The following is a 16,501-nucleotide window of genomic DNA, read 5'->3' on the forward strand; positions in this document are numbered from 1 at the left end:
AAAATTGCCGGACAGTAAGAAATCTTTATCATCTTTTATAACAAGGGCTCCTAGGTAGTGGGGCTTCTCGGGTTGGTTAATTCAGCAGCTCAATGACATCACGAAAGCCTCATGTTCTTTCCTGCTTTTGCCTCTTCCATCCTCAGCATGTTGCCTTAGTTCCTTGCATGGTCACAGGATGGCTGCTACAGTCCAGGGCAACGACTAGAAAAAGTGGTCTCTTTGTTCCGTAGAAATTTCTTTGATCATCAAGGCGACCTTTCTCAGAAGCTCTCCTGCCAATTGACTCCCCAGCAAATTATTTCTACTTCCAAATCCAACACGGGCAAAGAGAATGGAATTATTGTGATTGGCCAAGATGAAAGGGAATCACTCCTAAGACGGGTGTCAGAGAGGTGGATAGATAGATATCTGAACAAAATCCAGATTCTTCTAGCAAGAAAAGAGGATGGCTTTTACAGATAAACAACCATGTCTGCTACACGCTGATTGGCAATCAGTGTGCTACAGAACATCATAAGCCCTCCACAGGTATATTGCTAGATTTTGATCTGGCTACAATATTATATGAATACCATCTTGATCTGTTAATAGGTATAGGTAGAAATGCTGTATTGAGCTGACTGTATTGCTGTGGTGTGGTACAGTATGTATTTTCCCATGAATAAGAGGCAAGAGGCATCAAATATTACCAAGAAGTGTGTATCAGAACACATGAAAACTGTTTTTCATAAGTAAATCAAAATAATTGTTTAGGACAACGGAGATATAGGTCTAAAGAGGGACTAAGTAGATCATTTTAGGCCTGTGGATATAATTTATGCACCAGAACTGTAGCATAGGGGTTTCTAAATGCTGTTCTCCAATAAAAGGAACCAGGGCACCTTGAAGAAATGATCGATTCTGGGGCTGGGTAGAGAAAACACAAGATGACCCTGGAGAATCTTATAGTTCCAGAAAGCAAGAAGTCATCAAATGAAAAAAAGGATGGAGGTGCATCAAAGGGACATAGGAAAAGCTCCCATACTTCCATATCGGTATAAATAAATAATCGAATTGAATAAATACACAGAGAGAAGGGGCAGATCTTGCCTAGAGAAGAATCTTATTTAAGTCCCACCAGCAGGTGGAGTTGACTTTTCTGAGTGTGATCTGGACTTAGTGATTTGCAACCAAAGAATACAATGGAGAAATAGCCCAGACCACCTTAACCACATGATCGAGGCTGCCTTCACCAGTGACGATACTGACAGAATGCAGCCCAGATACGGCGTGACGAGAAGAGCACCTCGCCTTTGTGGTCTTCTTTCCTCAGACCCGTAACTCCAGTCATGATTAATGAGGAAAGCATCAAACGAACCCAAACCGAGAGATGTTCTACAAAATGCCTGACCAGTACTCCGTAAAACTTGTCGAGGGCATGGAAAACGAGGGAAGACTGAGACCGTGTCTCAGATCAGAGGGGACCCGGGCAGCGTCATGACTAAATGCAGTGGGTTTCCTGCGTGGGATCCTGGAACAGAGAGAGGATGTTTCGGGGGGCGCAGGGGAACCTGGGGAAATCCAGGCGAAGTCTGGAGTTTAATTAGTAATAATGTGCCAGTGTGAATTTTGAAGTTTTGATAAATATAAGATACTCTCTGTATTATTTTTGCAACTTTCCGGTAAACCTAAAATGACTCCGAAGTATAAAGATTTTGAAGTGCAGTCAAAAAAAAAAAAAAAAAAAACATAGGTTGAGAAACAGTACTGTAAAATCGATCCTTGGATTAGGCAATAATACCAAAGAGCTAGAAGGCCTGGGTCCCTGGAACAAATGATATTGCGACTCTTCCTTTCTCTGCATTACAGAGTTTTCTGATTGTGCTTTGGGATAATGCCATTGACTCATATGAAAAGATATTGCTATGGTCGGAATGTGTGTGTCCTCCCTGAAAATTCATACATTGAAAACCTGATGACCAAGGCGATGGTATTTGGAGGTAGGGTCTTTGGGAGATGAATGAGGTTAGTGCTCTTATAAAAGAGACCCCACAGAACTCCCTAGCACCTTGTGAGGACACAGCGACCAGTAAGAGGGCCCTTACCCGACCATGCTGGCACCCTGGTCTCAAATTTTCAACTTCTAGGAGTTTGATAAATCAATTTCTGTTGTTAATAAGTCCCCAGTCTGTAGTATTTTATTGTAGCTACTCAAATAGAGTAAGACAGGTATTATAATATTATAATATAAAATTGATCAACTTATTGCTGGTACATGACATAGTGTTGTCTCCATAAAGGTATTTTTTAAACTTAATGGCAAGATGTTTCTCCTAAACAACTTCTCTTAAAGACCTCAGTGTCTGGGAAGCTTTGAGCCAAATCTGCCACTCACCTCCAGGAGTGTTAGGGCTTGGGACGTGGGTACCTGTGGACTATCCTCATTCTAAGCTTGATGCCGCTATCTTACCTTGATGTGCCTGCCCTTTATTCACACCTCTATATGTAGGAACTGAGCCCTTCATCTCCAGACCCACAGGCACCTAGCTCAGTGCCTGGCTCATAGATGCAGCAACTCACGCAGTACCAGGCACACGTCAAATTCTTTGCAGACCTGAACTCGTGTAAACTCCCTAATGACCTGATAAAGTAGCTACTGTAATCAACCCATTATACAGGTAAGAAACAAAAGAACAGAGAAATAAAGCTACCAGTTCAAGTTGCATATAGGTTAAATGGCAGAGCTTGGACTTGAACCCAGGAAGTCTAACTGCGAAGTGTGTCTGTTAGTCTGTTCTTAATCACATAATGCCAAATGGTTTGTACAACGTAAAGGAGAGAGGGAGAAAAGGAAAGAAGGGAGGGAGGGAGGGATAGAGAGTGCGTGGATCTCCAAGGGCCGTTTGAGTCGAGGGTGGTGCTGGCTGCTGCTCGCAGTCACGGGGTTCGAGGGCCGCTGAGAGAATCCCAGCGTCACTCCCCTCAAAAATATCTGTGCCACTGAGTGATACATTGTTCAGGGTTTTAGGGTTCAAGACAAGACAAGATCTTATTAAAATGCAAATATTATTTGAAAGGAAGCTAAGTGAGTGTTGAATTTCATTTATCACCTTAACCGGCCAGTTCTTTAGAATTAGGTACAGAGCAGATGACTTGTGAGGTGTGAACGGAAGGCCCCAAATTCCCCAAATTTACGGGGCTTCCCAGAAAGGAGGAAGAGAAGGAATCCCGTTTAGGAAGGCTGTAAGGAGCCTGCGTGTGAATGCTGGGAGCCAGAGAAGGGGATGCCCACAGCCAGGAGGACACGGAGGAGAAGGACCCAAAAGCCCAGGAAAGGCACAGGTGGAAGCCCGGGCCACCTAGACGTTTCTCCAGGGGCTGCTTGGGCCTGCCAGTTGTCACGCACAAGCCAAGTCAGGAACAGGGCGAGCAGGAGTCTGAGAAATCTCTCCGCTCTGCCACATTTTGTTTACTTTCCTCTGGCGAGCCCCCACCCTTGTTCTCATTCTTTCAAAGCCTGGATTCTAAATGAGACAGAGTAGTCTCGAAAAGACCAAATTTAATATAAAGCACTATTTCCCATTTCTTGCACGCAACACAGGATGCCTACGAGGCAGCATAGAATCTGGAAATCTAAGAAGAATGATCATAAGATCTGTTTCTAGGTGCTTTTAACATGCTTTTCATTTTATCTTCTCAACCGGCCTCTGGGAAGTATTATTGCTTTAATGACAAATATCTGGAGGCTTATGGACATATTCAGGGACTTACCTGAGATTTTAGGATAGCAAAAAGGAGAGACTGGATTTGAGCACTAGTCTCTCTGGTCCCAGGCACAGGCTTTTACCTAGTTATTCGTATGGCCTCTTGGTTTACCCCTGTGGCCTTGGCCAAGTCATTTGGGTTCTTGGACCCCAGCTGCCCTTGTATGGTAGGTTGGACCAGTCTTCATAAGCATTAATATTCATATGACTCAAGTGGGGATCTTGTTAAAATGTAGAGTTTGATTCAAGATGTCTGGGGCAGGGCCTGAGACTGTGCATCTCTAACAAGATCCCGGGGGAAGTCGATACCGCCTGTCTCAGGGGTATCTTCAGAAGGGCTTGGACTGCATCAGTGCTTAGGTGTGTGTGTGTGTAAGTGACACCTGGCAAGCTTGTTAGAAAATTCAGACTCAGATGGATGCCAAAAATTTGGTTTTTGAATGGATTCCCAGATACATTTTTAATAAGAATCTCACAGATGATCTTGCAGGATATCTTTGGACTACACTGTAAGAAATGCTGGGCTATTGATCACTCTAGAAATCTTTGAAGAGATGTTCAATGCTGAGATGACGCTGGCATTAACAGCATGTGTTAATAGATAAAGTTAGTCAAAGCACGCATTCACAACCCCCTCTCGCTGTCGAGTTGCTTGCTTCTAGATCCTTTAGGGCAGAATTCTACAGCGCCTAGACTGGAGAAGGTGCAAAGGGTCCCCCAGTGGTACTTCACGGCATGATTGCTTAAAAAGTGACAGTGGTCTCTCCATATCTGCTAGAACTTAATAGCTGATTTTTCTACGTTAATAAAAACCAGGCTTTTCCCGGGGGTTCACAAAGATGGGAATGTCATTAAATGTAAAATAGTGTGCAAGAAGAGGCGATACGTGGAAGCAGATGAGGGACGTAGGACACAGGATCCTTGCCCACAGTGGAGACTTTGGTGGCCCGGGTCAGTGAGAACAGCTCCACAGTCATGCGAGCTACAGCGTGTATTAGCTCCTATCCTGCCACCAGCTACGGCATGTTAAAACAGCCTGCAAGTTTTAAAAATCAATTATTTCTCCTTTTAGTCAGAAACCGCGTCTTGAAAGTTTACAGACTGTTATTCTTATTCTGCAACCCAAGTGAGTGTTGATGATTCCGGGGTCTTCCTGAGAATTTGGAGACAACCAACATTATTCTCAAGAAGCTATTTAAACCGCTATGTAGTTTGAGACTCAAGAGAACAAATCCTTTCCTTCTACCGAGAACTGAAAAATCTCAGAACACTTGTCTTACTTTTAGCTCCCCCAACATCCATCGATAGGCATTAGGGATAACTGTAATAAATGCTGACATTTATTAATTTCTACAATGTGCCAGGCACCATAAAAGGCACACCAGAAAGGTTGGTATAGAGCAGAATCATCAAGGAACAAGCCAGACCAATGAAAGTTGACCGTGTGCTTCAGAATTAACATTAGCAGTGTCGTGGGCTGACTGTTTGTGTCCCTCTTTCCTCAATTCATCTGTTGTAGCCCTAATCCTCAATGTGACAGGATTTGGAGGGAGGGCTTTGATGGAAGTAATTCAGGTTACACTATGTCATGAGGGTGGGATCTTGACCCTACAGGATTAGCATCCTTAGCAGAAAAGACGTTAAAGCACGCCTTGTCCTCTCTTTCTCTCTCTTCTCACTCCGTCTCTCTGAATGCTTACGAAGGACAGACAGCCATCTGCAACCCAAGGAGAGAGCCTCACTAGAAACTGACCATGCTTGGGAACTCAACCTCGAACTTCAGCAGCCTAATTGTGATAAGATAAAGTTCTATTGTTTAAGTTGCCCAGTCTGTGACAATTTGTTATGGCAGCCCACCCAGACTGATTTCACAAAATGCTTTCACCTAAAGTAGCATATTCCTTTCTCGTGACGATCCTACAGAAGGTATTGTTAGTCTTCTTTTATACATGAGGAAACTGAGGCTCAGGGGTGTCAAATGACTTGCTCGTGATCCCAAGAGGTGGGAGAAATGGGACGAAACCCCAAGCCTTCTGGATCCCAGTGTCCAGTCTTACGAGTTCTTTACTCACGCTAAGGTCTAGAAATCTAGAAAAGCAGAAGACTAAGGACATAGAAGGAGCAGCAAAAGCCCGAAAACTGCCCAGGCACCAAGTCTAGCTTGGCCTGCGAGTGGCTGTCACTTTTTAGAACAGTATAAGTAACTGCATTTTTTATTCACTCAACAAACATTTATTACGGCCTTCTCTGTGTAAGGAAGGCACTGTGTGAAAACGTAAAGATAATAAAAACTGTGCCCATTCCCTTGAGGTTAGAGCTTAAACCAAATGCTTGCATCCAAGACAGGATGTGGTCATGTAAAATAAGCAGTCCACACTCAGAGCTACAGGAGTGCTGAGTGAGGAGACGTCAGTCTTGGCCTGGCTGAGGGGAAAATTGTGAAGGATGAAAATTATTTCAGTACTAGAGAATGGTGCAGGATTATGTCCAAACATGGGCATGCCTTTTTGCGATGTGAATTTTTTTCCCCACTCCTCTTGTTATAGACTAACCCATGTCCTTCTAAAATTACTATGTTGAAGCACCAACCCCCAAGGTAACTCCCAACGTGACTATATTTGAAGGTAAGGCTTTTAAGGAGGTTAAATGAGGTCATAAGGATGGGGCTATAATCTGATAGGACTGGTGTCCTTGCAAGAAGGGACAGCGGAGACATCTCTCTGTCTCCCTGTTTCTCTGTCTCTGTCTCTCTCTCTCACACACACACACACACGCTCACCTCCCCCCCCAACACACAAACATACTGTGCTCTTGAAAAGACCATATGAGGATACAGCGAGAGGGTGGCATCTACAAGCCAGAAAGAGAAGCCCCACCAGAAACCAATCGTGATGGTACCTTTATCTTGGATTTCTAGCCTCCAAAACAAATAAATGTCTTGTTTAAGCAACGTAGTCTTTGGTATCCTATTATGGCAGCCCTAGGTGACTACAATATCTCTCATCGAAAGGTAGAGTCTGCTTCTCCTCCTGGAATCTGAGACAGCCCTATGACTCACTTTGAATGCAGCAGAAGTGACATTGCATCAAATCCATGGCTGGTCCTTTAGAAGTCTTGCAACTTAATTTCTGTTTTCACCTTCCAATAGTCTTGAGCCATCATGTAAAGAACACTGAGTGCTGATGGAAAACTCATGTAGAGAAAAGCCTCTCCATTCGAAATATCATGAAGGGGAGAATCCTACGAAGACAGAAAAACTGGAGGAGACAGAAGACTGAGAGCTGCGGCCATTCCACTGAGGGTCCACACATAGTGAGGTCATTTTGAATCTCGCAGCTGCGCAAATAAGGTCAGACAACACTGGGCGAAGCAGAGAACAATCTCAGCTGAGCCCTGCCCAGCCAACCCATAGAACATAAACAAATACAATGGTTACCCGAAGCCATTAAGGTCAGGATAGTTTATAATACAAAATTATACACTGCTGCAGGTGGAGTGAGAGATGGATATTTGAGACAGAGAGAATCGGTCGAACAATGGTGCAGAGGTAGAAAAGTGTGATATGAGTGATTCTGATTGTTAGAACCTTTAGGAATATATCAGAGAAAATAAGAGGGTAAAGCTAGCAAGGTAAGTTAGAGGAAGACCAGGGAGAGCTTCCATTGTAATACATTTTCATTGAGTGCTTACTCTGTAACTCTTAATTAAACTCTTTTTCATGGATTAACTACTTAATTTTCACTTAACCCTATGAGTAGGTTATATCATTATTACCTGCCATTTTACAGATAAGGAAACTAAGGCTCAGAGGTTGTTACTTGAAAAAAAATATGTAGTGGCGAGACTTGAATTTGAAACAGGCAGTCTACCTGCAGAGCCTGTGGCCATAACTTCTGCAGAAGATTGCCTAATTCGAGGAATTTTGATCTTAGCAATAAACTTTGACTTATTTTAAGCAAGTGGTGGCATGCTCAACGTGGTACTTCAGAAAGGTTATGCTGGATAAAATCCGGAAGCTGAGAGAATATTTAGCATGTTATTGGAGTGGCCCAGGTATGAAATGATAAGGATTTGAACTAGTTTGAAAAATAATGGGAAAGGGGTGAATAAGAGGGATTTAGAAAAGAAACTATGTAATTCCTTCTTTGGAAATGGGATGGATCAATGGAAGGGAATAAGCCAAAACTTAACCCCATCTTTCTGGCGTTGGTGACTGAGATGGCAGTCATTCCTGTAAAACATTTCGTGGTGCAGGAGGAAGAACTGCTTCGGGAAGGAAGGGAATAAGTCGGCTTTTAGATTTGTTAGGTGGGAGGCGATGGTGGGGTATTAAGTGGAAGTGTCTGCCAGGCATTTGGAGATATGTGAGTGGAAACTTGGGACAATGGTCAAGGCCATCTATAGATATAGGCTTGGAATTCACCTAGAAGTAATCCATGTTATACACATCTCAGGTGTGTCAGTTAAAGAGTCCTTGGTTGTAAGCAACAGAAACTGAATCTGGCTTGAAGTAGAAAAGGCTCAAAGAAACAGAGTCCACTGTGGACTTTTACTCAGAAGGGGCAGAGACCATGGTGGTTCTGGGGGCCCAGGCAGGAAGAATTCACACATGGTCTACACGATCTTGTCAAGCTGGGATGAGTCAGCTCCAGTGACTTTCCCCACTCCCTTCCAATTCAAAATTCTGGGAGGGGATCCAGTTAGCTTGGTTATAGGCCCACCCTTGGATAGAGAGAGTAAGGACATCTTGACTTCCATTTTTGACAGGGAGGCACAAAGAGCAGGAGAGGTGATTCGAAGGAAAGAAGGGAGGAAGGAAGGGAAAAAGGAGGGAAGGAAGGAAGGGAGAAAGAGGAGAGAAGAGAGGAGAGGAGAGGAGAGGAGAGGAGAGGAGAGGAGAGGAGAGGAGAGGAGAGGAGAGGAGAAATAATAATAATAAAAGACCAAAAAAAGCAGCTTCCACTATCGAAAGACAGGGGAACAGATGCTGGGTGGGCACAAACCAGTCAACATTCACTCCATGGAGGAGTGTGCAGAGGAGATAAGAAAGCTGCAAGAGGGCAAATTGTGTAGCACCCATGTTCAGGATGCAGAGGATTTGAAGAGGGGAAGATAAAGGCCAGCTAAGGAATTGGAGGAGAGAGAATAGGCAAAGGAGTTTCAAAGAGCGGGCAGAACACCAGGGTTAAATGCTGTGCAGAGATCAAGGCTGCCAAGGAATGATGAAAAAACTACTGAGGCTGGCGTTGGAAGGTACTGGCAAGGACACTTCGAGAGGGACGGGGGAGGGGTGGAGGGATGGAGAGATGGAGGAGACGCAGTGATGCAGGTAAGAAGATAGGTTAGAGACACATATGGACACAAGGGGGCAGCATCTACGATTTGGGGGGAAACGGGAGAAGAGCCAGGTTGCTGTTTGAAGGGGTCACTATTACGAAGATCCTCAGCGCCTAGGGTTTTCCATCCTATTTGGCCAAATATAAGTAGAAAATAATACTCAGGCCCGCACTAAGTAATCGCTTTTCCCTGAAGACCTTGGTGAAGAGTAGTGACGAAAATGAAGAAGTGTGAATCGGTGCTCTGGTCTAATGTTTCAGAATTTTCAGAAAGAGGAAATTGGATTTATTTGAAAGCCAAAAGGGAAATAAAAAGACAAATGCCTTTTATAAGCTAAAAATAAAAAAAATAAAAAAAATAACAATGCAAACGTCCCAGAAACGAATTGTGTAAGTGAAGTGTTTTTACAAGTCTTCTTTCCCTCGCTGAAACGATCTTACATAACAGTATTTGCATCTAAAATGTTGTGTAACAAGTAGTCTTGTGGGGTAATGTGTTTTCAGTGAAGGTTAGATAGGTTATTATCTTATTATCATAGCATCACTCTTCCAGACAAAAACACCATCACCCACTGGAAGCTAAGGACTGTTTTTACTTAAATACAAGGTCATACTATTGAGGTGTATAGGGAAACTGCGGGCGGTGGGGCAGGGGGATTTTCATCTTCTTCCAAAGCACTCGAGACTGGACCTCTTCCAAGAGAGGAAACGAAACTAAATAGATCATTTGTTTTATTCTGTTTGGGCATTTCTTGCGTTTCTCCCAACTGCGGCTTATGGACACAAAGCCAACCTCAGAGACTGGCCGGAGCTGGCTAAACTCCAGGTCACTTTTTTTTACTTTTTTAAGGAATAAACAGTTTGAAGCTCTTTCAGAGGATTAAGGCATGCCACACAACTGAAGGACAAAATGAAATTCTGCTATGAATATAAAGGTGCAAAGAAAGAGGCAGGTAGGAGCATTTAATGATTTGGATTTCTCGAACAAGACCAAGGTAGGGATGCGAGGGAAATAGTGATTGAAAACAGGCATCTATGAGGAACAGATTTCAAAGAGGGTCGAACGCTAGCAGAACTATTGCTCCTGTGCGCCAGCTGAGACAGGAACACAGCTTCTGTGGGGAAGGTCCCTAATGATGGAGGTCGGAGTGCCTGGTCACTTGAATGTCATGGAAAGCTTGAGAGGTTACTTCTGCATCCTCTTGCTGGCATCGGAAAGACCGGCCAACACTAGCCACGCACATTCTGTAACAAGCATAGTTGGTATTCCCGGCATATACCGCTGGTAGAATGGGTCTTTGTCTTGAGTCACTTCCCTGTGGGAGACGCTCATTGGCAGTCCCATCCGATGTCCAAGGAGAGCGAAAGGCACATTAGTGGTTGGGCTTAGTTTGGCATATTAGTTAACACTGCATCCTGTCTGATTTCAGAATTGACAAGTCATGCACAGTATTGCTCAAAATGTTCCTTCGAAGGTACTGGGCGGAACAGGGAAGTGAATGGCAATCACTGAAGTGTAAACAGAGAGAGGTGAGTCCAAAGACGTCTGGCCATCTTTTATAGATGAAGAACCTAGACGCTAATTATGCTCTAGTTGGAAAAATAAAACATTTTCCACCTGAAAAACGTTGGTTCCATTAAAACAAGAGACTAAAACCCTTTAAAATAATATTTGTGCATTTCTTTCATAAACTTATAGTAACTTTAACTTCAGAGTAACTTTACTACAAACTTAAAACTGCAAATAAGTAAATTAACCAAAGTGTTTGTGAAATAAACCAATGTATCAGTGTTAATACCCTGATGGCGATATTATGTAATAGTTTTTCAAAATATTACAATTGGGGAAAGCTGGGCAAAGTTTTCAAGAGACCTCTCCGTGTTATTTCTTTGTGTTATTTCTTGCATGTGAACTTACAATTTTCTCAATTTTTTTTTTTTTTCAATTAAAACAAGTGATTGAGAGAAATGGACGAGGGGAATGAGGCAGGCTTTCATACCCTGTCTTCACCCACACTTCCTGGGTACAGTTTGTTTCTCCACTAGTCCCCTGAATGACTTCCTTCATCTGGAAGAGGCTACTCCCAGCTTCTCAAACACACCAGCTCATACCAACTCTGGGCTTTTTCTCCTCCAGCCTCCCCCAGCCCACCTCATTCTTCCCAAATCCAGCTCGCCCTCCTGACTAGACCATGCCTTAACACTGTCCCCAGAGCAGTACTTATCATATCAATGGCCACTAGGCACTTGTTCACCAACCAGTCAACACTGATTTATTGAGTAACTATTATATCTGCGGTATTGGCTCTAGGCACTAGGGACAGGGTAAGTCGTAAACCATGTTGAACTGGTTTCTCTTCCCCGCCTTCTGGGAGCATATAGTCTCATGAGGAAGGGTGGAAGAAAACTAGCCAAAGAACTGGGAAAAAAAAATCTAACCATGATTAGGGCTATGAAGAAAGTAATAGATTGAAGAAGGGAAAGAATGACTTCAGTTCAAGTTGTCAGGGAAGGCTTCCTAGCGTAGGTGACATTTGAGTTATGATGGGAAGTATAAGGAGGCAGCATGAGGCGATCATGGCAGGGGTGGGGATGGGGGTCATTTCGAGAATGGGAAACAAGGAAAAATGATTGAAATCCTGCTCTGTAATTGGATATGAACATTAGGCATGACTGTAATTAATGAAACGGGGTGTGTGTGCATGTGTGCGTGCGTGTACTGTTTCCTTTTTATTTTAGGGCCAAACCTCTCCTAGCTTGCTTCCCTCTGAGAGAGGCTGTAAATTCCCTTAGGCTAGCCCAGATTTTACACTTAACAGCGACTTTCTCACCCCAACGCACTCACACACGGTCTAGCATGGTCGCCTACACGCCTGTTGTAGGTTGCAAGTCGCTCTAATCAGTGGATGCAACCTTAATTCAAGGCTGTGCCTTCAATTTCCCACATTTCTGTCTCACAGCTGGGGCCCTGAGCCTGCTGGTGAGGGCTCTGCACTGTCTAAAGGCAACATAAATTATGGCATTAAGTTGGATTTCCACGAACCTAAGCCGACGCAAAGGAGGACTGACCACGGGCGAGCTGGGTCGTAGGGCTAAGGGCCGGACGGTACTTTGCCGCTGGCCCCACGGGTCTGCGCCTGCCGGCTGCGCACAAACTCGGGTCCCATCGGCGGTAGCTCCCGGCGGCGAAGGGCTGCATTCCGAGCACTCTGCGGGTACCTCATTCTGTCACCGCAGCCAGGACTCCAGTTTACAGGATTCCCTTGTCTGCCTCCTGCCTACGGCGACCAGCTGCCGTTCCTCTGTCGCGGTGGCCGGAGGAGCAGGCTCTGGGGCGCCCTGCGAAGCACCTCCAAGGGTGAGCTGCCCCTCCCCGGCCGCGCGCTATCGCCGTCATCTCCATCACCCGGACGGGCGGGCACTGTCCCAGGGCGCGCCTCTGGTTCTCCCAGGGGACAGCCAAGACGACTCGCCCGGCGCTCCAGACACGCGCCGCGAGCCCCGGGGTCCCTCCTCCCCCCACCCGCACTCGATCCCGGCGACCCACGTGCAGCTCCGCCCGGGCCGGCGCCGCACCTCGGGGTCGGCGCGTCTCCCGTCGCTTTCCGGGCGCAGCCCCGCGACGGGGACCGCTCAGGGGCAGCGCCGGCGAGGAGGCGGCCGGGGTGGGGGCGCCCCGGCGTGCGGGCGCGGGGACGCGGCCGCCGCTGGCACACAAAGGAGGCGGCGGGAAGGCGGGGCGGGGCGGGCCGGGGGCGGGGGCGGCGGGAAGGGGCGGGGGCCGCGCGGGCGCCGATAAAGCCCCTGTCGCCGCCGCCGCCGCCGCCGAGCTCTCGTGGGTGGACGGGCTGCTCGGGCTGCGCGGAGTCTGCGGGCGCCGCCGTCTCGCGCCTCTGCGACCCTCCCAGCCGCCGCCGCCGCCGCCGCCGCCGCCGCCGCGCTCCCGCCCGCGACTCCGCGCCCCGCCGCCGCCCGGCTCGGCTCGGGCCGCGCTGCGCCCCGCGGCTGCCCGCGGGGGATCCGAAGCGAGGCGCGGTGAGTACCGGCTGCGCGCCCCGGGCGCCCGGGCGCGGGAGGGGCGCGGCGGGCGCTGCCCCTGCGCGGGGGACGGTCGCTCCGCGCGCCGCCCGCGCCCCGCCGCCACCTCGCGCCTGGGCGGGGGGCTGCGGGGCGAGCGGGGCCCGGGGGCGCCGGCGTCGGGGCGCAGGAACTTTCTCAGCCGCTTTCGGGCTGCGGCGGCCGAGGCTGCGTGCGCGCCCGGCTCCCGTGCCCGGGAACGCGGGTGGGACCCGGGCAGGGCGAGGAGGGGCCGGGGCGTCCAGGTGTGCCCGCAGCTGCGATCCTGGGGCCCGCGTGGCTTCCGCCGGTCCGACCTAGCTGGCGCCCTTGGCCCCGAACCTGAGGGTACCCAGGTACTCGCGGCCGTCCTCTACCCAGTATTTTGCGTGTACGCCGCCCTACAGGGAAAGACGGACTCTTACTTGTTCCCGGTGCCTGGGCAGGGTGGGAGCGCCCGGTGGTTTGGGTGAGAGCCCTTAAATTGGCCTCTGGAAACCGATTTAACTGTATGCAGCAGGTCTTTGCTATTTTCATCTTCTGTAGGAATGGAAATTGCAGTGCTGATGAGTGACTACAGGTAAAGTGAAAGTACTCCAATTCTGGGCATAATTGGGTATTTTGCCTACAAACTGAGTGAGGACGGAAGGCTCCTATTACATAAGACAGCACTTTACCTTCAGGTATTAGGGAAGATGCTATTGACGGTTTTCGTGTTTTAATGAATGAAAAATAATCTTCATGTGTGTCTCTCCTGAGAAATCTCAGATGCCGCTGTGTCTTGCTTTGACTACTCTGCAGAGAACCTTTTCATATTTGGCATCTACATAAAAAGGTGTTTGAAGGTTTGACTTCCTCTTTCAAGCCAGGAGGCAGTTTGCTTCTCTGTACTGTTCAGGAACAATTTACGTGATCATTTCGTACTTTGGAGATTTTTATATCGAAAGTTGAAAACAGATAACTGGAAGAAATGTAAGCATTACTAATTTGTCTATCTAAAGTGCACTTCTGAAATCAAAGATACTTTCAACACTACTTGCATGCCTAAATCAGTAATTACGTGCTGTTTGCGTTATTTTGGCAGAAATTCTTCAGCTATGCAAATGAAGGTGCTAGCCTAAATAATCTAAGGTTTCTTTTAACCCATAAGTTTGATTCTTTATTAAAACAATGTTTGAAACTATCATACAGTGCAGGGCAATTATCGAAGGTCATCGAGGTGTCATTTGTCCTTTATTCTTTAAAAAAAAAAAAACGAATACAGAAAATTTCTACCTTCACGAACTTCACACATTAGTGTAATTTTAAAAGAACAAAAATGAGTCAGTCTGAAAAGGACACCAATTTTCAGTTCCAGACACAGGGGATTGTTTGAGGTGGCAGAGTTTGGGAACGAGATGGTGCCTTAGCTAGGTCTCGGCTGTACCTCCATGAGGTCGTTCTCCAGGGCATGGCAGACTTCGGCTCCTGGGCTTTCCTCTCTAGTCCCAGCGTCCGCGAGGGGGATGCTTTCCATCCTCGCCCATCTCAAATCCAGGGTCCTCTACCCACTCTGGCTACGGAGTCTTGACATCTAAGTCTTGCCCTCGGCCAGAAATGCTCAACTGTTGAAATAAGAAGCTTTAGCATTTCAGGGTCTCCGAACCACAAGCTCCTTCCTTCCAGGTTGCAGACTGGTATTCCCACTGCGACTCTTCTTCAACACAAGAGATCTCTTCCCCCCCCCCCCCCCGTTTGGCAGGTGACTTCATGGCCCGCTCTGCACAGTAAGGAGGGGCCACTGGATCAAAATCTCTCTATGTCCCACGCCACCCCCCTCCTACAGACTCTCCTGAATGTATCCAGCCATCCGAGAAATCTCCTTCAGCATCTACTGTGTCCAGACCCTAATGTATGGTAAATACAGCAGGTCCCTGCTCTCTTGGAACAGTTGCTTTTGTGGGAGGAAGCAGACCGAAAGCAAACCTGATTATGCTATGATAAAATGTATGACGAGAAAACATGAGTCGGGTAGAAGAGTAGGAGGAAAATCAAGTTGGGGGCGAGGGACTCGGAGAAGGTCGGAGAGGAGGCCTCCCTGTGGCAGTGCCTAACATCTCTCTGTGAACTCTTTTCTTTCTTAAGAGCATTTTTAAAGCCCCGTCACCCCCCCCCCCCCGCCCCCCTTATCTTGCCATCCCCACCTCATCTCCAGCAACCACTGTGTCCACTGTATCCCTCTGGGCTTCTTAAATGACTTAATGCTTCCTCAGGCTTCTTCAGTGAGTTAACCCTTCCCCGTCTTCCCGTCCTTCTGAGCTCTCTGCGAGCTGGCCAGAGTCTCCCCAAAGTACGAGACCCCACAGTTCCTGAACGGTGACCCTGCGGATGTGCTCCAGGCCTCTGCAGCACCGGATGTGGACCCTTCCTTTCTTTCTGGTACTTATTTCCTTCCCTCCTGCTTTTCCTTCTGCCTCCCTGGCATCTCCACAGCCTCCTGGGGTGGCCTGGGGCTCTGTCCTTATACCTCTTCTGCTCAGTAGAGTCTCTGGGTGCCAATGTGCCCACCACTCCAACTATCACCAAGTACCACGTGAGTCCCAGATTGGTCTCTCCAGCTGATTACCTACAGTCTGGTGGGCTTATCTGTGCCCTTTAGGCAAAAACCCCACAGTAAGTGGTTTTATTTCTCATCGTCCACCCCATACTTGTTTCACGCTTAGCCAAAATTTGTCCCCCCCCCCTTTGTTGTGTGTGTGGTGGCGCTACCATTCACCAAGTGCTAAAGCTGGAACCCCACGGTAATGCCAGGCTCTTGCGGCACTGCCCACATCCAGACGGTTGCCAAGTCCTATTGTTGCTCCGCGCTGCGAAATCCTGGAAACCTCTGCCGGAGTCGCACTGGCCCTGCCATGCTTTAGAGTCCAGAGCTGGCGAGATGATGGCCAGTGTGTCATTTCCAGCTGGCAGATGTGTTGTTGGCCTGGACAAAGTACACAAAAATCGAGTTATATTTAGAAACATTAAGATGTCACTTGGATTTATAGCTTCTCTGGAACATGAGGCCTGCGTTCCCATGTGACAGCATTTCGCTGGCACGGGCTCCCCAGTACCCAGCTACGCTGGAGGTTGCTTGCTTTCTGGCTCCCCCTGGGTCCGTGGTCCTCATGCACGGTAGCTTCCTGGCTCCCGTGGGCTCTGAGCGAGCGACGGTAGGCTGGGAGACCGTCGGCTAGGATTCCGTGATGCCTGGGATTCCCCAATGGCTCACCCCCAGGCAGGAGGCCGCGGTTCGTACCCTTTTCTTGCACCTCGGTTTGGACCCCTTTCAGCCATCGTCCACGTTATTGCTGGGAGACTCTCCTCCTGCCCCTCAAATCCAAA

At 47.6% G+C, this 16,501-nt stretch overlaps 1 protein-coding gene across 3 annotated transcripts in view; it reads left to right on the top strand.

Annotated features, from left to right (window-relative positions):
- The first annotated feature begins 12,420 nt into the window (after nt 1–12,420).
- Nucleotides 12,421–16,501, top strand: part of SERPINE2 (serpin family E member 2) — a 55,577-nt gene continuing 51,496 nt past the window's right edge. For 2 of the 3 annotated variants that reach the window (XM_036236987.1, XM_036236989.1), the window contains exon 1: nt 12,980–13,117. The gene's annotated coding sequence lies outside the window, so the exon portion shown is untranslated. Of the gene's footprint in view, nt 12,441–12,979; nt 13,118–16,501 lie in introns of those variants that run through there. The other variant, XM_036236988.1, reaches the window with a different exon arrangement.

Source organism: Rousettus aegyptiacus, unplaced genomic scaffold (assembly GCF_014176215.1).
Source record: "Rousettus aegyptiacus isolate mRouAeg1 unplaced genomic scaffold, mRouAeg1.p scaffold_m13_p_2, whole genome shotgun sequence".
Lineage (NCBI taxonomy): Eukaryota > Metazoa > Chordata > Mammalia > Chiroptera > Pteropodidae > Rousettus > Rousettus aegyptiacus.